Genomic DNA, 22587 nt, shown 5'->3' on the forward strand with positions numbered 1-22587 from the left:
TTTTATGTGTTTTGCATTTTTTTAGCTCTTAAGGAAAAAAAATTGTGTCAAAATTGTTGATCACTTCCCAGAAGATAGCTTTTGCAGCAGCTAGAAGGATGGTTACTTTTGCCTCATAATGTATGCAAATATGCTTATATATATATATATATATTTAATGTTTTTTTTTTTAATTTTTAGGGAACATAAGTTCTTCCTCCTGGTCAGCTTCCTGTAAAACAACTCAGTCCAGCCATATCTTTTCATAAAAATACAGAAACTTCATAAAGGATATGCCAGTCAACTCTTCCACCGGCATACTATTTGCTGGCCTGTTAAATGCTTTTCTTCATTGCATATACTAAGGAGGAATCAAACTTCAGTTTTAAGAGACTCAGTGTGGCTTCATCAGATGTTGCCCTTAGTTAATATAGATGTCATATATGTATATGGAAAAAAAAACATCATTTTTTATCATTATTCTCATTAGTTGTACATGGTTGTTAGCATTCTATTAGTTGCCATTTTGTGTTATTCGCTTTGTTATTTTGTATGAGTATCTTATTAGTGATCACATCAGAGTATTTTTATGAACAGTTGTGTGTTTTCATTATATTTATGTTTTTTATTTCTCAGACACATTTTAACAGTTGTATACTGCACTATGTTGCTGCCAAAATATTTTTGTTATGAATTTGTGTATAAAATATCAGTGTCAGGGAATGATTTTAAGTTGTTTATGCTTTAAAGTCATTTAAAATCATTTGTGTGGTAGCTATTCTTTTTTTTTTTTTAATGTCTTGTACTTTGTCATTTATGTTGAAGACAATGTAAAAATTTGAATGCTGCAGGAGCATAAAATATGTGCATATTTTTAAAGATATTGTTTCTGTTGTATGCAGGAAAAAAGTCTTCTTGCCATTGCACTTCTTTATTCCTGCTTTTGTGCAAGCATTGGAAAATAGTTAAATCAATTTCCAGGGTAGATAAATATGAAAGACAGTAACTTTTTATAGCTTTATATCAGTATTAAAGCAGGTTCATCTTGCAGCTTTCAAGTTACTTGGCATCTCTTTAATGTTTCCCCCTTCCAACTTACTCCCTTCTTTTTCACCAATATTTACCGGTTTTTTGTAAGTAATTGAGAAAAAAAACTGCTGTTATAATGTTGAGGACTGTACAACAAACAAGCTTTTTATTTGATTGTTGGGTTTTACTACATTGAAAAGCAAATTTTAATCATTTACCTCTACATAACATAGATTCCCAAAATTTATCTTACCAAAATTTGCTTTTCTTTGTAGAATCCTCCAGTTTTTTCTCCTTTCAAATCAAGCTTGCCTGTTGCTTTGCAATATTTGTTTTCTGTAAGGATGTGCTTGTTACTATTTTTAAAATGTTTTAAACATGTTTTCACTGAAAGCAGCAAGATATTTAATGCTTTGAAAGCAACTTTACTTATGATTTGTAAACTCAAAGATATCTTGTAAATATTTTATGTATAGATATAAAAATTACATAATGCTCAGAGCTGAAGCTATGAATCATCAGCTTTGTTCTATAAATGGTTTTAGAATATTTATTTTGTATGAACTTTTTTTATAATTTTCTTGGAGAATTTATTTAAAAACTTTTTAAATCATGCAATAGTAATCAGTATAATTTCATTATGAACTTGCATTTAGTATTTATATATTGTTTTATGTTTCTGCATAACATGATCATATTGCAAACATACTTATGAGCATTGTTACATGATTTTTAATTTTTTTACACTTCAAACTATGCATATACGAATAACTTCACTCTATGACAGTGAAAGTCAGCAAAGTTCCTTTTAGTACAAAAAATGAAGGGTTATATATAATCAACTGCATGCTCTTATTCAAATTGTATTTTGTTGTAAGCTGTATTCCATAAAACGATTTTCATAAAATACGACGTTGAATAATGTATGTAAGAGTCAGATCTGATGTACAAATAGTTAAAATCATTGAAGACAAATTCTTGCACTTTATACATACTTTCTGCAATGATCATAATATTTTTATACGATTCATCATCATCATTAGAAGCTATGATGTCTCTGCAGGGCTTCTATCTGGACAAATGTACAGACTGTTTTTTGTTGTAGTGATACTAACTACTATTTGAAACAGCTTGGGGTGGTGGAACTTCTACTTGCCTCTTGTTACACACCGTCTTGGCTTCAGTATAAGTGGTGTGTATTGTTGACTATTCACACCTGTTGCACACTGTCTCTCCTGGCAGAGGGGAGATCTGAAAATAAATGGTGCCATCTTTCTTAATATTGTTTTTCAATTCTTTTAGTGTGTATGATAAAATAAAATTAGTTTTTTATTCTCTGCCGGAATCAGCTTTCTGTATTTAATATATTTAATAGTATTAACATGTGCACAGTGAGACCTACAAAAACCCAAACTTTTTAGTGATAGAATAAAATAATCATGGTAATATGTTAATGCTAATATTTATTCAAAATAGGATCCATTTAATGCAATACAACATTTTGAAGGGTCAACCAAGTTATCCATAGGCTTTTTAAATTCGGTTTTGGGAATGTTCTTTAGCACCTGTGTCAAGGCTGCTTGAATGGCTGGAATATCATCGTAAAAAGCTCCTTTCATTGCAGTTTACTGTCTTGGGAACCAAAAAATAGAATTTTGTCCTTGATAACCCTCCATATTCGCCTGATTTATCATTGTGTGACTGTTTTCTGTTGCTGAAATTGAAAACTGCAATGAAAGGAGATTTTTACGATGGCGTATCAGCTGCGACACAGCTGCTATAGACCATTCCTTGAATCTAATTAAAAAAGTCTATGGATGTACTGGTTGACCGTTCAAAACATTGTATTGAGTTAAATGGATTCTATTTTGAGTAAATATATGCTTTAAAGCATAGTATGATATTTATTTTATTCTATCACTAAAAAGTTATTTTATTTTTAGATCACTGTGTGCAGCTACTTCTTTTCTTTGCTAGCATGTCTTTTCCTATATGTTAATACTTTTCTTTTATGAAGTTAACATCTAATAAATAAATATATGTACACGCACACATACAATACCTGCTGCTTTTCAAACTAATATTTATTTTGTGCCAAATTAAATTCTTGAAACAACCCATTTTTAAATCCTATGTTCTTTATCAAACCCATTTTAATTAATGTTTCCTGAACCATATAAAATTCTTTTAATAAATAATTAACAAAAATTAAGCATAAGATTACACGGGCTATATGAGCTGAACTGTTATTTTGATACTTCATTTTGACTGACTATTTTTAAATCAGTTTTCATTATTTTTATCGGGAAAACCAAAAATCTCAGCATTGAGTTGGCAATTGCAATAAAGCCTCTTTCCTCCAGTTCAATTGCACACTACTGTCTTATGAGTATATTTCTTGCAATTGTTTTAATTTAAAACTAGGATAAAACAGTTGAGATTTATCAGGAACTGTAAATCACATAAATTGACAGTACATCAGGAGAGGGGGGGGGCTGATCTGGATTTAGCCTTCTTGTAACAACTTTCAATAATGAGGATTTTAACCAAGACTGTGGAGTCGGAGTCGGACTGATTTTGAGATAAAGGAGTCGGAGTCGTTCGAAAACATACCGACTCCAGGCTTTTTTTCTCTAATTTTTACTTACTATGCATATATTTTTTACTTCGATCTCAGTTAAATAGTAAAAGGAATATTGGAATCCGTAGCTCGGAAAAAAAATTCTGAGGGTGTTCGGTAAATTCAAATAAATGTTGACGCGAAAGCACAAATCCAAAAGATTCGTTTTTTTTTAAATCAAAAGACTCATGTCTATAAGCTTGCTTCTCACTATAATGTATGAAATAAAAAAATAAAATAAGTATATGATTTCTTGGTTACAACACTCAATAATTTCAGTTAAAATAAGTACATATTTCTCGGTTACAACATTCAATAATTTCAGTTAAAATAAGTATATGATTTCTTGGTTACAACGCTCAATAATTTCAGTTAATCTTAAGATCTTCATAGTAAGGTTAATTCAAAAGCAGCCAATAAAATTAAAAATTGAGCAAAGAAGAAATATAGGTAGGGGAGGGTGGGGCACAGTGAGACGAAAAATGTGAAGTTCAAGAAATTTCGAAACTTTGATTCGATAAGAAAAAACTTAAGGTGGAATTGTAATGCAGCTCAAGTATGCAAACTTTTGAGATGCAAAAAATTTCATTGCTATCTAAAGTTTTAGAGATAATAAAAAAAAAAGATAACGTAAAATTTTGTCTCACTGTACCCCACTCATGAAGCACAGTGAGACAGCATCCGGGGAACAGTGAGACAGCACACAAAGAAGCACAGACACAGAGCATATAGTGTTGACAGAAACATAATATGTTCAACGTTTACAACCAAAATTAAATCCTAATGAAAAAAAAAGATTCAAGTTTCATTCTACATTTAAATGAAAATATAATTTTCAGACCACAAAAAACATTGATTTTGCTCGTGTCATTTCTTTTCGTAAGAGCTGTTATAAACAATTCAAAATTTGTTATCCGGAACGGATGTAACATTTGGTCGTGGCAGCAGTCGTTTTACTTTTGCACAAAAACTTCTAGTGTCCCACGATCTAGCAATCCAGAAGGTAGATTTTGGCATAAGTCAATATGGTCAGATTAAACATCAGATCTGCCATTTACTTTTTTCTACTTCATCAGGTGTGTCAAATAAACCTACTAGTTTTTCTACATTTTCGACACTTTTTTTTTTTCCAATTCTCTAGTTTTTGTGTTTTTTTCTTCTAAAATTTGCTTTCCAGGAGCATCTCTTACAATGATACTTTTACTCTTTTATGCTTTTTCTTGGTTACTCAATTTTTTCTCTCTTTGGTTTTTGGATATCCTCTGAAACTCTAAGAACCTAAGAAAACATTCACTGTTACACTAGAGCAAGAGGGGGTTTTTTGCATAAATATTTTCCACAATTTACAGATTATTATGATCTACTTTGTCTAAAATGTCACTTGGAATCAAAAGGTTAATTACAAATGAATTTCTCATGAAAATCTTCGGAAAAAGTCCCTTTTTCCAGCTTGCGTGGTTTAATTCATTTTCGATGAGGTAAAAATACCTGTAAAGTAATCAAACAGCAAGTTGAAAATTCTTAGATCATAAAATAAATTGAAAAAAAATATATCCCTTTTGAATCAAAATTTCAGGATGGAGCAAAGTGAGACTGTCTCACTCTGCCCCATTTACATCTGTATCACTACTCCACTCCGCCTTTTTCTTTTAATTCAACATTTTAAAAAGTTTGTGTAAAGCCTATCCTAAATGTTTTTAATTCTGAGTAGCTGCATAGGTGGAACAATGAAAATGATCAAATGTCTAATTTTAATTCATAAAAGAAAATGTTACAAATCAGTTAATGCAAGAGTCAAAATAAAAACATTGCTTGTCTAAAATCAGAAAAATAACGATAATTTGATTGCAAAAACGAGCAGCAACTTCATATCCCAGAATCCAAAAGGTCAATTGCTGCAGATTTATGGGTACCTAAAATCATTTCACGATTATAATTTAAAAATCTAAAAAATAGCTCTGTCTCACTGTGTCCTACCCCTATAGTAATAGCTATTTGTTCAAAGCTGTATACCACTGCATTTTGTGTAAAATTTGCTGAAGACATACATGTGCTGTCTGATCTCGAAAGCCGCGACTAGCGTTGAACGGTTCTATTTTAAAAAGGGGCGAGAGCTTGATGAAAATAATGAATGCACCGTGGTAGCATTTCTGCTTTACCGATAAGGAAGGGGAATAAATAAATTTTCAAAAAAGCCTCAACTCAAACCAACACCTTTAATAAACGAATCCAACGGAAAAAAAAAAACCCTCACATTCGTTATCTTTCTTATCAATGTCTCCCCTATTTTGATAAAATCAGAAGCGACCTGAGGCATGCGCAAATTTGAGGAAGGTTGCGGTTTAAAATATCAAACAGTACCCGGCCTCTCTTCATAATATAGGGCTCTATTTATGCTTAAACTTTATAGATGAAATATAATTTAAGATTTATTGGGGAAATTTTTCAGCATTAAAGCATTTATACTTTTTATAAACTCTGAAATTAACTTGGGGTTTCACCCACCAGATGGGTGTCACCCGGTGTGAACCTCTCCCTCTCAAGAAAGGTTTTTTGACTTAGCAAAAAACTTTTTTCTTGACTTTTTTTTCTCAAGTTACAGCTTTCAAAAATTGAAAGCACATGATTTGATCAACATTTATTTGTTAAACATTAAAGAGGAGCAAATTAATCCTTTTCAGTTTTTTGTAAAACAGGATTTTTAAGTAATCTCGCTTTTAGAATCGTAACTATTGACAAATTCAATTTTCAAATTCAATTCCTAACGTTGTATGCATCTTAGGTTAAAATAAAATACAATGCGAAAACTTCATAAAAATCAATTAATATCTCTGTTTACAGGTTTTTCCCCCTCCCATTAGGGGACAAATTGAAAAAATAAAATGAAACAAAAAATAAATGAATCTAGAGTCGGACGTTTCAAAATGTCAGAGTCGGGCATTCTCCTTTCAACTCCGCAGCCCTGATTTTAACACAATTTCCGAAAATCGCTATTGGATTAGTTTTATGGTGAGAATTTCTGTAATAAGTTGTTTGTTTCTAGTGCAAGAGTCATTAAGAGCCAGTTTTTATAAGAACTGGGCAGAAATACGGTGTTTGGATATACACCATTTTTGATTTTGCTTAAATTTTTATGGTGGATTCTTTTAAAGATTTTAGAAGACATGTAATTTTTCTTTTCCTCCAAAAAAATTTTGGGGGACTTGTAAAAATTCGTAAAGTGAAACCCGACGTAGAGGTTTTTTCAAATCAGCGTTTTCGAAAATGCGATTATTTCTGGGTATTAAGCATCAGCCAAAAAAATTCTTGCGTTGACAATATGACATTTAGTACCTAAATTGAAACATTGTAAATTTTGTGGCCGACCTTCAGTGCAACCTTTCAGGGGTCACCAAACTTTGTCGAAAAAAATGAAGAAGTGTCATGTTTGAGGCCCTCTGGTTCACTGCATTCAGGCTCAACCATGTTTTTTGCACATAATTTGTATAAGAATATGTGTAAATTGTTCAATATCTTCATTAGCTGCGCTGCCAAAAAATGGCAGTTTTTGTATCGACAAATGCTAAAAAGTGCTGTTTTCATAAGCCATTATCTCAGTGCACTGAGGGTCAGTGTAGAACTGTATGCCTGCATTTCAAACTAGAGTATGTGTATTTTCACAAACAAGTGACATAACTACGGGCAAATTCTTTTCAAGAACACAATACGTATTTCAAAACAGTAAAATGAACTAGTCAGTTTTCAATTCAGTCAACTTATCCGAGTTTAAACTTTCCTCCAGGTACTTCCAGATACTATTTTAAAAACTAGTATGATCAAAAACTTACCATTAAAGAGTTATAAACTTGCAAATAAACTGATTGTGCTACTTGCGTTACTTTATTTTAAACAAAGTGAAAGAAAAACATCAAAATATGATAAAAAATGTACTTTTTAGAAGCTTATATCTCGGTGAGTTAGTATAGAACTTGATGCCTACATTTCAAACTAGAGTGTATGTCTTTTCACAAACAAGTGACATACTATGGGCAACGGTTCTGCAGGCTCATAAAATGCACTTCAAGATGAGGAAATTGCATAAGAGTTAACGACGCATTCAGTTAGTTGTACTCAATTTACTATGCTTTGTCTTGCATTATTTTATTGTCCCACTAGTCAGTTAGGCAACTATGCCCTTGTTTTGTAATGTAATTGTTTGCTATTATGGTAGTTTACTGCAGAGAGAATAATTTTTGTCACTATAATGTACAGTACAAACGAAAAAAAGCTATCTAATTTAAGTAATTGAAAATATACCTAAAACACCTTCAAAAAAGTGTTACAAATATATATAACTTATGTTTTTACCGCAATAATAACCGTTTTTTTTTCTTCACTTTGCTTCCAGTTATCACATTATAAAGTATGTGAGTGAGCATAATCAGTCTATTTGCAAGTCTATAACTCTTTTATGGTAAGTTGTTTATCATACTAGTTTTTTAAATAGTATCTGGAAGTCCCTGGAGGAAAGTTTAAACCCGGATATGTTGAATGAATTGAAAAGTAAATAGTTCATTTTACTGTTTCGAAATACGTATTGTGTTCTTGAAAAGAATTTGCCCATAGTTCTATCACTTGATTGTGAAAATTTATATACTCTAGTTTAAAATGCAGGCAGTAAGTTCTATACTGACCCTCAGTGCACTGAGATACAAGCCCCTAAAAAGTACACTTTTTATCATATTTTGATGACAAATCTGCTATTTTTTCACAGCGGTGAGCATTAACCATGCATTTAATGAGCCGATTTAATAATTTATATATATCACTACACAAATTGCTCGCAAAAACTATGGTTGAACCTCAGTGCAAGGAACCAGGATGACTCAAACATGACACATTTTCACTTTCTTCAGCAGAGTTTAGCCACCCCTGCCAGGGTCCACTGAAGGTCAGCCATAAAATTTATGATATATTTCATTTGAGGCACTAAATACCATGTTGTAATCACAAAGATTACTTTTGCTGATGCTCTATGCGCAGAGATAAGTGAATATTAAAAAATGTCAATTTGAGAAAAAACTCTTAAGTTGGGACCAACTTTCGGAATTTTTGTGGGTAACAAAAAATTTTTTTGGGAGAAAAGAAAAAGTATGTGTCTTCAAAAATCATTCAAAGAAACCACTGAAAAATGTTTAGCGAAATCAAAAATGGCATGTATCTGACCTTCCTGTGCCTGACTCATATAAAAATTTGCTCTTAAATAAGATGAAAAATCTTAGTAAATTAATGGGCCAACTAAATAAAATAAACCAATGATCAAGATCCACTTCTATCAAGAAACTTTTATTAATCAGCTCTTTTTTTGGCCCAACTTCAGAAGTTATCTAATTTGCCCCAATCAAACTAAGTCTTTATTTGGAAACGTTTGTTTAATTGAAACCAAATGAGCTAAACAAAACTTTTGTTAAAAATTGTAGTCTTAAATTTAAAAATTAATAACTTATCTTTACTGTAGGGATTCAGTTTCAAAGAATTAAATAACATCTCGCTAATTAAATGTAAATATTTTATAATAATCTTTTGATAGCTTTATTGGATTTTGTTCTACATTATATTTCTTTTGACCTAGCACCTCACTTGGTCAGTAAAAATACAGAAATTTACAACTTCTAGTGGCATGATGAGGGAAAAGGATAGTGGGGTGGGGTTATAACCTGTGGCACAACTAAAATTCTCTTTTGGGGGGGAGTTGGCTCATCCAAGTTGCGACTTGTACATACACTGCGCGACATTGAAAATTCAACACCAAGAAGGAGTGGTCAGAAAGTGATGAAATTTGAAGAAAAGACAGAGACAGCAAGGAATAATAAATGATCTTAATTTCAAAATGATAGGCAGAATACAGAGCGAGAACCGCGTCGGCTCAGTAGGATGTAGGCCCACCGCGGACAGCGATACACGAAGAAACACGTCTAGGCATAGAGTCAATAAGGGTGCAGATGGTGTCCAGAGGGATGGCTCTCATTCCCTTTCAACCATTTACCACAGTTCGTCTTCTGAATGAGGCAGGGACAGAGTCTGCAAACGTCGTCCAATCACATCCCACACATGTTCGATTGGTGACAGGTCAGGAGAGTATGGTGGCCAGGAAAGCATCTGTGTGCCATGGAGAGCATGTTGGCAGATGCGGGACCTGTGTGGTCGGGCGTTATCCTGCTGAAAAATTGCATTAGGTAGCCCTTGAAAGTAAGGGATTGCCACCGGCCGCAGCACATTATCCAAGTATCGTTGGGCCGTCATAGTGCTCTGAATACGAACTAGAGGTGATACGGAATTGTACGCAATTGCGCCCCAAACCATTATGCCACGTTGTCGTGCGGTGGGACGTTCCACAGTTACTGCCGGATTAGCTCTGTCTCCACGTCGACGCCACACACGTATACGGCGATCACTGGATAAACAGAAGCGGGATTCATTTGAGAGCACGACATTTCGCCATTCTGTGATCCACGTCGCTTTAGTCCGGTACCATACTAAACGTTGCTGTCTATGTTGGGGGGTCAATGGCAGTCTTGTTAGTGGACGCTGTGATTGCAGACCACGTGCGACCAATCATCGGGAAATGGTTTTGGTTGACACGGGAACATTTAGGGTATCTTGCACCTGCTGCAGAATCGAGGAACAAGTGACTTGTGGGTCTGCTACAGCTTGTCGGTGGATGTGTCGATCCACGCGTTTATACGTCACTCTGGCTGCCCCTGCACCCCTCAATCTTGCCCCATTTCGTTGTTACAGCCAACTTCGGCACAGCCGATGCACCGTGCTCGCATCCATGTGGGTATCAGCTGCGATTTGACGTACGGATCAAACTCCCCTTCTCAGTCCGATCCCCATACCCCTCGTAAAATCGTCTATCTGCTGGAAGTGCTTTCGTTGACATCGGCCTGGCATTCTCTCGTGTTACACGTATCCTCCAAGACAAAAACAAAATTTCTTCGGTAATTCTCCAGTCCGAAATAACGACACGAGTATTGCCCATTCTGCAAGTTCCTTCCCTTATATCTTTCTTCACGTGCGTCGGAGGGCTGCGCATTTCACATCATTTACATAACTCAGTGATGTACGTCTACTCTAAAACTTGTATAAATTTCTAAACACTCCTTCTTGGTTTTGCATTTTCAGGTTTAAAATCATGAATACTTGGGATTTAAACCACCTACACTGACTACCAATAAGTATTTGGACGCCTGTGACAGAAAAGAAAAACTAACTTTATTCAAAATCAATAGTTGGTAGAGCCTCCACGAGAGGCAATTCTTCCACTCAGCTTGGAGAAGACATAGAAGTTCCTTCACCGATTTTGCACGGGGAGTGCACCCCTGAATTCCGCGATGCAACTCGTCCCAGAGGTTCTCAATAGGGTTCAGGTGTGGGCTCTGGGCAGGCCAGTCCATTCGATGAACTCCATTGGCACCATAACAAGCTTTGGTTAACGTCGAAACATGACAACTGGCATTGTCGTCCTGAAAGTAACAGGGGTCCAACCTGTAAAGCTACCACGACGTAGGAAGCACATTGTCATCCAAAATAGTGCAGTAGGCGTCGGAATTGAGCATACCATGAATGGGGACCAAGCGTCCCAGCCCATACTAGGAGAAACACCTCCCCAGACCATAATGCCACCTCCGCCGAACTTGACTGTTGGCACAATGCATTCTGGCAGGAGACGTTCTCCAGGTAGACGCCAGACCCAGACCCTGAAAACCGAACGGTAAAGTGTGAACCTTGATTCGTCACTCCAAAAGAACCGGTTTCCACTGATCTACAGTCCAATTTCGATGTGCTTTGCACCACATTAACCGAGCAGAGCGGTTAGATTTTGTGATCAAAATCTTATGGGCAGCAGCACGACCATTGAAACCAACCAGATGTGTTTCCTTTCGGATGGTATCATATGAAACAATACTCCCGGATGCCAAAGCATTTTTTAACATAGGTACTACGCGACACCAATGTCGCGTAGTGAGAAAATTCTGTCGCCTAGAAGATGCAAAATCAAACTACTGGGCGACATTGGAAAATTCAACAATGGTTCCACTCCTCGTTTTTGTAAAAGGATTTCAAACCTTTCCTCTTGAGCAACAGAATTACATCGGGCATTTTCCAGTCAACCAAAAGCAGTTTTTCTCTTTTTTTTCCTACTCGTTTAAAACCGCCCGACTGGTTACGAAAACATGTCATCCCCTGCGGGTTAAGGGGTGCTAATTGTTGTCGCCATCCAGACTAATCAGTGATTCACTCGGGGTGTGATGATTTTTAGCGGGAACTTGAGGGCTTATAAACAAAATGGGCAGTTTAGAGTAAAAGAGTTTACGAACGAAAGGCGTTTTCGTTGACAAATTTTTTTTTCTCTCCCCACCCCACCACTCAGCATGAAACGTTGTTCTTCAAAAAGGTAAGAGAAATAAATTACAGTAGAACCTCTCAATAAAGGACACTAAGGGGACCAGATATTTTGTCCCTTAAATAGAGGTGTCCCTTATTCGGAGGTGGATGAATTGATGCATGCTGTGTACTTAGTAGTATAACATCACAATAAACATTGACTTATGATTAAATACTGAAAATGTTTCATATATGCTAAACAAAATTCACAATTATTCAAATTTCTAAGTTTATATTATTTTATTAATTAAAATTTAATAAAAAATTTTGTAATGACATAGTTTTGTGGCATACAGAAATTATTTTGAAGTGTAATTCATTACATATATTGCTTCATGTTATGTAATTCACTATGTAATACTATGTGAATTACAATTAATGTTCAAATTTAACGTTTTATCTTTACTAATAATAAAGCTGAAAGTCTCTCTGTCTGGATGTCCAGAGGATGTCTGGATCTCTGTGATGCGCATAGCACCTAGACCGTTCGGCCGATTTTCATGAAATTTGGCACAAAGTTAGTTTGTAGCATGAGGGTATGCACCTCGAAGCGATTTTTTGAAATTTCGATGTTGTTCTTTTTCTATTCCAATTTTAGAAACAAAATAATCATAAGATAGACGAGTGAATTACGAAATTATCATAACGTGAAACTGTAACATGGGTACAAGTCAATTGGCGAGAAAATTCACCATACATTATTTGTAAATATACAGGCGAATCAAAAGACCTTTTAATTTCTCTATTACGGGCAAAGCCGTACCGGTACCACTAGGCGTATATAAAGCTAATTAGTTGCTTTGCACTCTCCGTCGGCCCTGAATAAGTTGTTGAGAAGGTAAATCATGCATGTTAATTTCAGCAAGTTTTTTTTTTTTTTTTTACAATATATTACTTGTTTCCTTCACAATATGTTTATGTCAAACTTACCTCAATTAGTTTTTAGAGGAAAAGTGAAACTTGAATTCCAGAAAAATTCACTATTTCTAATGCACTTATACATTATTTTGGCTTTGCAACTGTCCCTTAAACAGAGTGTCCCTTAATTAGAGGTAAATACATGGAAGTCCCTATTCAAAGGGACTGGGATCAGAAAAAATGTCCCTTAAATAGAGGTGTCCCTTATTCAGAGGTGTCCCTTAATGGAGGTTCTACTGTATTATGCTTTGATTTTAATTTGCTATTTAATTCAAATACATACGCTTTTTATTTTAATATATGTCTGAATAAATAAGAAGAATGTCGGGATATGGTTCAGAGAGGGGTTTTTCAACCTTTTTTACTGATGGGCCACATTGCAAGTTTTTGGAGATGAGGCGGGACAACAATACTTTAGTTCATATGGTTTAGTTCGCACTCCTCCCCCCCCCCTCCTTCCCTCGACCTGCCACATTCATCCATAACTTTTTTTAGAAGAAACGCTCAGTAGCATGAGGCAGGGGCGAATACAGAAAAATCTTTTGAAGGGGGTCCGGTAAATTGAATGCCCCCCACACATACATTCGGTGTTTCATAACAAAGTTTTCATGAATTTATTTTAAAATGTTTTATTTATTTGTTTATTTTTTTAATATTCCTTCTGACAGTATGAATCTACTTCTAAAAGTTCCTGAATACTATTTACTAACTAGAAAATCGCCCGTCAAGGTATGACGGGTGAAAACTGCTTCTACATTTGAACGAAGCCATTGCCTGTTTGGTGATATTTTGATACTTAAAATTGTAACCCTAACTCCAGTGGATTAACCCAAAACTCCAGTAGGTAGCGTTCATTTTTGACCATTTTTTCTTTTCTTTATTCCCCTGAAATGACACAGTCTTACCAGTAAAACTGTTAAGTTGCCGAATCGAGTTCAGCCTTGTCACAGTAAGGTCTTTCCCAGCATGTTAAACATTACCAAAACATATTATCAAATTATCATGCCGTTGCGCAAGTTTCATTGTTAAAACACGCTGGTTACTCGATCATTTGCCATTATATATATATGATCATATGATCCCTCCGAATCTAAAAGCTGGATGCGACCATGCATGTATTTGTCTTCTAGAAAGTGGTAAATGCTAGCCAAACGTTCGTTTGTATCACGCCTCGACATATTTAAAAAATACTAATTGTTCTATGTTCTTATTTGTAACAAGCACATATGTTTCGTTTCAAATGTGCATATTTGATGCGTCTGTTCTTAGTTATGCAGAAATAAATCACCAGGGTCATTTTCCAAACTTTTGCCTGAACAACATTTGAAAAATTTCAAACATAAATATCATCAATTGTTTTATTTATTTCGGGAAAATTTTCTTGTAATAGTTTATTTTTAAGGGTACAATCATATTTGAGGCAGTGAGAAGCAAAGGGATGCAAGTGGCAAAATTAAAAATTTGGAGATAACCAGTGCAAATGGTAGGTTCAGTAGGTAGGTAGGTAGGACCCTTCTCTGTCTTGGGGCAAGAGATGATACTAGTAGCCGTGGTAAGTGCTGCTGTATAGCATGATTTAGAAAAAAAAATTCAATTAACGAAAGCCTACCTAGAACGTAATCTTTATACGCGCTTTACTCGAAACTTGAAAATGTCCATTTGCATCCCTTTGCTTCTCACTGCCTCATTTGAGCTTAGTACTTTAAAAGTAAATTTTTCACCTTCAATGTCATGAGTGTTACTGGACAACATGACAGTATTTTAACGAAGTATTTAAATTTTTACGAAAAATCATACATTTTATGAATAAATTTGTCCCTTGAATCGCATAAAAAAATAATTTTTAAATAAAAATGCACAATATTCATCGTCATGTGTGTTACTACGTATCATATTTTCACTGCCTGTCAAAAATATAAATGAAAAGAAAAAAAATATTTTAAAATAATATTGTTAGAAAGATAACATTGCTTTTAAGTAAGCTACAAATTTTAATAGAGTTATTATGCATTTCTTTTTTTTTTTTTTGAATTGAATTTTAGAACTTGTTTACTAGGTAAAACTCACGACACATATGATTAGACTTTGTTAAGATGTGCCGTTTCCGTTAATAATCGTGGTTTTTCCAAGAAATTGCCATATGATTTCATTCATTTTAACTACACATTTAAAAAAAAATTTATTGATTCCATCAAGGAAAAATTAGTGAACGAATCGCGATAATACGTTCCTTTGAGTTTGAAACCAGTGAGTTAAATGTATTCTGCCACTCTAGGCATCTGACTCCAGCATTACTTCTTTAGCAAACAAAACTGCTTTTGTTCAAAATATGCCGTGTGTTTTGTGTTTTTTTTTAATTATCTACATCTGTAACCTTACCAAAGATAGTCTACAATGCGATTTTAAGTTTACAAATTAGAAAATTTTCCTGAGATGGGAAATGTTCTCGTATGGGAGGCCTTTCATTCTCTTTTCCTCTTAAATCCCCATAGATCGTTTAAAACAGCATTTTCAGAGTTACAATTTAAACCAATTTCTGAAAGAGCTCTCCAAACCTCTTCTCCCCTACCATTACCAAAAATAATTAGAATGCATTTTTAAGGCAGCTAGTTAGAAAAATTTCCTGGTATGGGGCTTCGAGTCTTTCCTTCAAAAATTCCGCCGGAGAACCCTCGAAACTCCCTCATCTTTACATAATTGGAGATAATATTTGCGTTTTTAAAAGGTTTCAATTTTGAAAAATGAGTGAGAGAAGGGTGATCCTCAGACCCCTTAATATTACGAAAGACAGTTAGAATGCATTTCTAAGATTACAATTGAGAAAAAGTTCCTGGGAAGGGCCTTGAAATCTCTCCATAGACAGGGGAGCGCCACCAAGCCATTTCTCCCCTAACATTACCAAAGATCGTCTAAAATGCGTTTTTAAGACTACAAATTTGAAAAATTTCCCCCCTTATTTCGGAGTTAATATTATAAAGCAAGATATTATCTTTTCCCGGTAATCTAATAAGCGAACTCGAGTACTTACAATCAGGTTCTTTTTGTCAATATTTAGATCTATTAAAGGTTTACTCTTAAACCAGAAGCTGAACCTATTATCTTTGTATGTATTTAAGATACGCTTGAATTAATTAAAGGGCCGCCAGTTCCATACGTCCCCTACGTTTTTGATCTCACGACGGATATAAAAAGATATATATATATATATAGCAACAGTTAGACATTTAATTATTTTAAACTTATGTCGCCTAGTGAAAATTCCTTAAAAAATGCTCTGCCGGATGCCTGTTGAAACTCCTCGCGGGTGAGGGCCATCGGTTGGGTGCGGTTCTTCTGAATTTCTCTGGACAGCACTCGTCGGTCTCTATCTCCCAGTTTCGTTGGTCTCCCGCTCAGCAAGCTGTCGTCGCCCAGGCATCACTGGGACGTCATCTGCTGACGACAGAAGCGTCCTGGCGAAGTGGTACTTGGACGACCAAAGTCTGCCCCCATGTCCGGGTTCAATTACGCCCTGCAGACGTCCCCAGGGGGCACCGTCCGACGTCCGGAAGACAGATTGCGACTGTTAAGGAACGACGCAGAGGTGTCGCGGGATCGCTTGAGGGAAAACCAAACTACTTGAAAGTGACGGTATCACGGTGTCCTAGTGTCGTCTCACAAACAAACCCTCCGACGTCAGGGGTGACAGTTTATAGGGCTTTATATTTTGTGTAGAGTGAGCTTTATTTTCGCCAACGCTAGAATTTTGAAGATTTTCAAAATTTCATATCGTTTTTTTTTTCTTCTACTTCATAGTGTCTAATTCGGCGCTAAACAGAACGACGGGAAACAGAAACAACCCCTAATGCTCAAAAAAAGAATTTTGCCAGTACACTCTCAATTATCCGCGAAATTGGGTGGCACGGGTACCGCGGATAAACCGAAAAAGGCTTAAAATGTGGTGTAAATAAGAAAAAAATTGTCGTGCTTAAAAACTATTGTATGCTACATAAAATGTGAAACAACGTACAAAGAGGGAAATATATGCAGTACATGCATTAAAAATTAATTGCATTTTATGTATCAAGCATATAGAAACTGTAAAATGAGTGTACGATAACGCCGAGGTAAGCCAATTTATTCGCCAAACTATATTTCACTAGTCTAAAGGACATAAAACAAAAGCAACAAACTTTAATATTTGAAATTTTTTCATAAAATCAGTCTTTTGTGGTTTTTTGCACTAGTGGATTATCCACTCGCGCATAATCGAGAGTTTACTGTATGGCGCGTTTCCAGGGCAAAACTTCTCCAACCTGAGCAGTGGCGTATATAAGAGGGGTGCGGGACGATTTTCCACTCCGGATGTTCTCTCTGTTTTCGGGAAATTGGCGGCATTTTAACTCTGGAAGGGTAAAGAAATATTTTGAAATTTTTTTTCAAATAAGATACAATTTGAAAGATGAAAAAACTCATTCCTTAAATATTACCTAAGATCGTCTAACTCTTCGTTTTAAGTGACACACAACTTCAAACTCTTCCCGAGGGAGAGCCCCGAAAACTCCTTACCCAAATCATCAAAGGTCGACTAAAATTACGTTTTTTGAGCTTCAATTTCGAAAAACTTCTAAAGAAGTTAAATAAATACATTTGTGCATAAAAAGTAAAATAACAAATAACAACGTCAAATAGCACAAATTGCAGATATTTGTGCTATTTGAAGTAGTTATTTCTTATTTTACATTCTAAAGAGGGATTCAAATCTCTCCTTCCTCTAGCATCACCAAAAATTGTCTGAAGCAGCGACTTTTGAACTATAATTTTGAAACATTTACGGGAGCGAACTCTCCGTAGCCCCTTCTCCCTAAAATGGTCGTAAATACCTAAAATTGTGTTTTTAAGAGTTTACTTTCGGAAAATTATCGAGGGAGGGTTCTCGAGCCTTTCCTGCCTCAACACCCTGAAGCTGCATTTTGGAAACTTTTTTTTGCCTCGTGATGGTTTACCCTGAAGTAGACCCAGTAAAATTCACTTTTTATAGTAATTGTTTTAATTTTCTAATCAAAATAAAATCTTAGTAATATTTTAATTTCCGTTTTACATTTTCTTTCAAGGTTCTTTTTTCTTCCTTTTGGTAAATGTGTAAATATGTGGAATTCTAGTACTACTAAATAAATAAATACTTAATGCCTTTTTGGGGGAAAAAAATGTATTGTTATGAATAGAACTGAAAAATGTATCCTGTCAATGGTTTAAGAACGAACACTATTAATATTTTATAATCAATTGCTAATTTTGTTCATCTTATTGAATTTTTGTGAAATAATTCGGGGAGGGGTACGCCAACCCTAAAGTTCGCCAGAAGCGGTAGACCGCATTGGTACGCCACTGTTTACACTCGCAGTCAATTGAGGGGGGGGGGAGGGTATAGCACTTAACAAATATTTAAAATTTTATGTATTTTTTTTTTTTTATTGTACGAGCTTTTGTAGTGATTTTACGTATCACAGCATAACATTTACATTTATTTTTCTATAGCAATGAAAAATATGAATGTATTTTTTTTTTTTTTTTACTTTGACAACCAGTCATTCTTCTGAAAGGGTGATAATTTCCAATCTCATCTTCTGCACGGTCTCTTTAAATTTTGAATTCCAATATCTCCTTTAGTTTGGTCGCAAATGTTTCAATTTTTGGGTGTTAGAATTATTTTTCAATGGAGATTATTTCCTTAACTACAGGTATGGAGGCCTACGGTCAGTATAAAAAGTTAGATTTTGTAAGTTTTCTCTAATTTTCTTTTTCGCCTCAAATTTTCAATATCTTAACTATGCTCCTTATTTTGACCATTTTTGTGATTGGAAGTATACACTAGAACAGGGTTCAATTGGCGGCCCGCCAACACATATTGTGCGACCCGCTAACTTCTTATACAGCATACAAGCGGTACCCGCACGGCTTTGTCCGTAGTAGAAAATTAAAAAGTCATTTGGTTCGCCTGTATATTTACAAATTATGGATGATGAATTTCTAGCCAATTTGCTAAGTTAATCTGTTCGCATATGATACGGTTCCATGTTATGATAACTTGGTAATTTACTCGGTCACATTATGATAATTTGATCGTTAAAATGTTCTAAAAATCTTTTCTCCCTCTCCTTTTTTGAGACTTCCAGCTCAAAGAATTTCCGGGGGAGACAACCCACAGCTCAAAATATAATCTAAAATTGCGTTTTCAAAACTTCAATATCAAAAAATTTCTGAAGACAGCCTCCGAACCTGATAACTCTCTTAGCACCGTTAAAAAGAGTCTAAAATGCATTTTGAGGACTTCAAATTCAGAAAAATTCTGGTGACGGATCCCCGATCCATCCTTTCCTAACATAACTACCAAAAAACAGAACAAATTCTGTCTTTACGATTTAAATTTCAAAAATTAAGCAAAGAAGGTCTCCAAATTCTTCCCTCCACTCCGAACGTCTTTTAAGAGTGCCGAAAATTGCGTTTCTGGGACTTCAACTTTCAGTGGACGACCAGGCCTGTCATTTCAAACTTTTCCAGGAGGGGAGGGGTGGGATTTTACAGAAAAACAACAGAAACCACCCCACTTATATGTTAAAACATGACAATTGACTCTCTCTCCCTGTAATGTTAAATATACACAACATATTTTACAAAAAAGGTTAAGTTCGTAATGATATTAAAAGCATATTATTATGCTCTGCAGTAAACTTTAAAAAAAAAAAAAAGTAATTATAATGATGATAATCTTTATATATAAAAGTTTTTGTGTGTGACTATCTATCTATGCCATCGCCACTCCTGGTGAACGACAGAAAACTGAGCATCGATCCAGGTATAGATAGATTCGTAATTTTCATAGCTACATGTTTCGCTAGGTGTTGTAATTGTGCGACTTTAATTAGCGGAGATATTGATTGAAAACCTAACTATATTCATGTTGTTCATTCGGAATCACTTTCAGATAGCTTCTCCTTTAGACAATTTCGTTTTTCCCTATCATCCCCCCCCCCCATCAAAGCGGAAGTGCTTTTTTTTGGCAGTCTGCCCGTTTTTCATAAGCAATCATTCTTTCCTAATGCTACCTTTCGTCTCAGCAAAATTATGGCCTTTTTTTCCTGTGCTTGCAATTACTCCCTCTTTTTATGCTTAAAGCGGAAATGTTTCGATCTTTGAATGGTTCAAGCATCTGGTTGAGCACATAGACATGGGAACCGGGTTTCTCATGTCTATGGTTAAGAGACGCGGCGGACTGGCAATGGAATAGTTCTAGGTGTGCCGCGCTGAAGATTCATTTGCAGTTCATTAACTAATGCGATTAAAAAGGTAAAGTGGGAATTGGAATAGAATGGTTCCAGAGATGCGTTGAGTTAAAAATTAATGAACTGATTACTAATTAAGTTACCGCCGGAGGCGCCAAGAAGGGTGGCGAAGCCCCCGAAGTACACAGTCGAAGGCGATATTCACCAATCCACCGTAGCCGGCCATCGAAAGCGGCTAATCTAGGTGCCCTGGTGGCTAGTTATGATAGTAAAACATGCGTAAGATAAGAATAACCTTTATGATAAAAATTTTCTTAGATTGAAAAAGTATTATCGAATATATAGAAATATGAGACAAAACAAACACAAGAGATTGTCGTTTTCCCTAAAATTGATGATGCAGTAATAATCCAAAAAGATGATATTAAATGAAATTTCTGGAGCTTCTCCCGAACAGAGTTCTCACACTCTTTTATTGTTAAACTCTATATAATGCGCGTTGAGTTACTGAAATATATTTCTGTGGGCTGCCGATCTAAATATATCGAGCTTTTTAATTCATGTCTGAGCATGATAAGCTATAATGTATTATGTAATACATGTTTATTAATTTGGGGAATCTTTCCTTCACATAATCCTCTTTAATTTAAATTCACATTGTGAGCTGCACTGCCGTGGGAAGGTCAAGCGCAGTAACTCCATTTTTTGTTGCATTTTTGTCATCTATTGTACTTTACCATTATTTTACAAGCTACTTATTTGCTTTCAGCTAAAAATAAAGCACGATAAAAAAACATCAAATTCAAACATTTTCATATTGTTACAAAACGCGTTTCTACAAATGTCTCAAAGTTCATTTCTGCAAATACTGTCCCTTACCTTCCCACGGCAGTACAACCCCTTCAGTTTTCATTTATATTTGCTGTATTAAAAATTTTATTCTTTTAAATTTTTATTTATTTATTTTTTCATTTATTTATTTATTTGTTGTTGTTTTTTTAATGCTGTTCACGTGCGTCCAGGTATCGAAAATTTAATCAATAACAAGTGTCCAAGGAATACTTGTGATTGATTAAGTTTTCGATACCATTTTTTCAAGTTTTCGTAATAAAACGAGCATTTAAAATACCTACGAACGGATTTTTTTAAGTACCTACATTAAAAAAAGTTTTTATTAAAAAACCTCGAAAATCAATTAAAATAAAGAAAGTGTGCAGACATTTTTGCTGGGAAATATATAGGACATTTTTGCAAAAATAAAAGAATAAAAAAGTATTCACATACGGCCTTCTCCCTTTCTCTCTCGAAAGGAGAGGTTAATTGCCTCCCCCTCCTGGCTTTGAAAAATTAGTGTTTTTACACATAAGCAGGCGTGTCTTTGTTTTCCGACACAACGTACATTAAGCATACACCCTGTGTCCCTTCCCCCAGAATAATTCGAAACTACGGGCTTGAAGAAAACGTAGATCATTGTTCAAAATGAATGTTCATAAAGTTCAATTAATTAAGTGAACGTTATTGCTTCTTTTTTTTCACTGTTCATATGTTTAGATTCTATGCTTATTAACTTCAGCTACTATTTACCTGAAATCATCGGCGCGATACGTTTTCTACACAAATACTTAACTGTTTGCAGAACTTCGCTTATGAAGTTCGGGAATCGACTTCAACTTCACGACCCACTAATCACCCCGACATTGCAGGGGTGCCCACTAGGGGGGAGGGTCATGGTGCAGACTGCGCCATTGAAATTGTTAGGGGGTGTTTTGAGGGGTATTTTTCTCATTATAGGGGGTGTCTCTTGCTTTTGGGGGGTCATCTCGATATTAAGGGGGGGGGGTGCAACCTTGCTCTTAGGGGGGCACCCCTGGACATTGTATCGACACACAAATCAATACATACACTCAGACTATGTATTTCGAGAAACATTTAAACAGTTTTCTTGTCTGCTAATAAAGAAGTATGTAGCATACTCAAGCCAAACTGCCGCCCATAAAGTTTGGTGATCTGGATAAAAAATGTTGTTAGCGTCTCATACATTATTTAAATAAAATTTCATTATTAGAATTTTGACTAATTTTTTCTACTAGAGAATGTAATTACTCAGACATTATATTAAATTGAAAACAACTTGTTGTAGGGAATTTACTTTTTCGCTTTTTCTGTTTAAGTACATATTTTGCTACTAGATAGCGCCACGGTTCATCCATGATCTTCAGTTTTCGTAAGTGCAGGAAATTTGCGCAAAATGGGAGGTAAGATGCTGGACAAATAACACATTTTAACTTTAATAGTCTCTTTGTCTCTTGCTTACAAAAATCCTGTTTAATCGCCAATAGCTGAAACGGGCTG

General features: G+C 35.1%; 1 protein-coding gene across 3 annotated transcripts in view; it reads left to right on the forward strand.

The window, feature by feature from the left end:
- Positions 1 to 2347, forward strand: part of LOC129231590 (transcription factor 12-like) — a 153185-nt gene extending 150838 nt beyond the window's left edge. For all 3 annotated transcript variants that reach the window (XM_054865951.1, XM_054865949.1, XM_054865950.1), the window contains one exon: positions 181 to 2347. The gene's annotated coding sequence lies outside the window, so the exon portion shown is untranslated. The remainder of the gene's footprint in view (positions 1 to 180) is intronic.
- The last annotated feature ends 20240 nt before the right edge of the window (positions 2348 to 22587 follow it).

This window comes from Uloborus diversus, chromosome 10 (genome assembly GCF_026930045.1).
Source record: "Uloborus diversus isolate 005 chromosome 10, Udiv.v.3.1, whole genome shotgun sequence".
Taxonomy (NCBI): Eukaryota; Metazoa; Arthropoda; class Arachnida; order Araneae; family Uloboridae; genus Uloborus; species Uloborus diversus.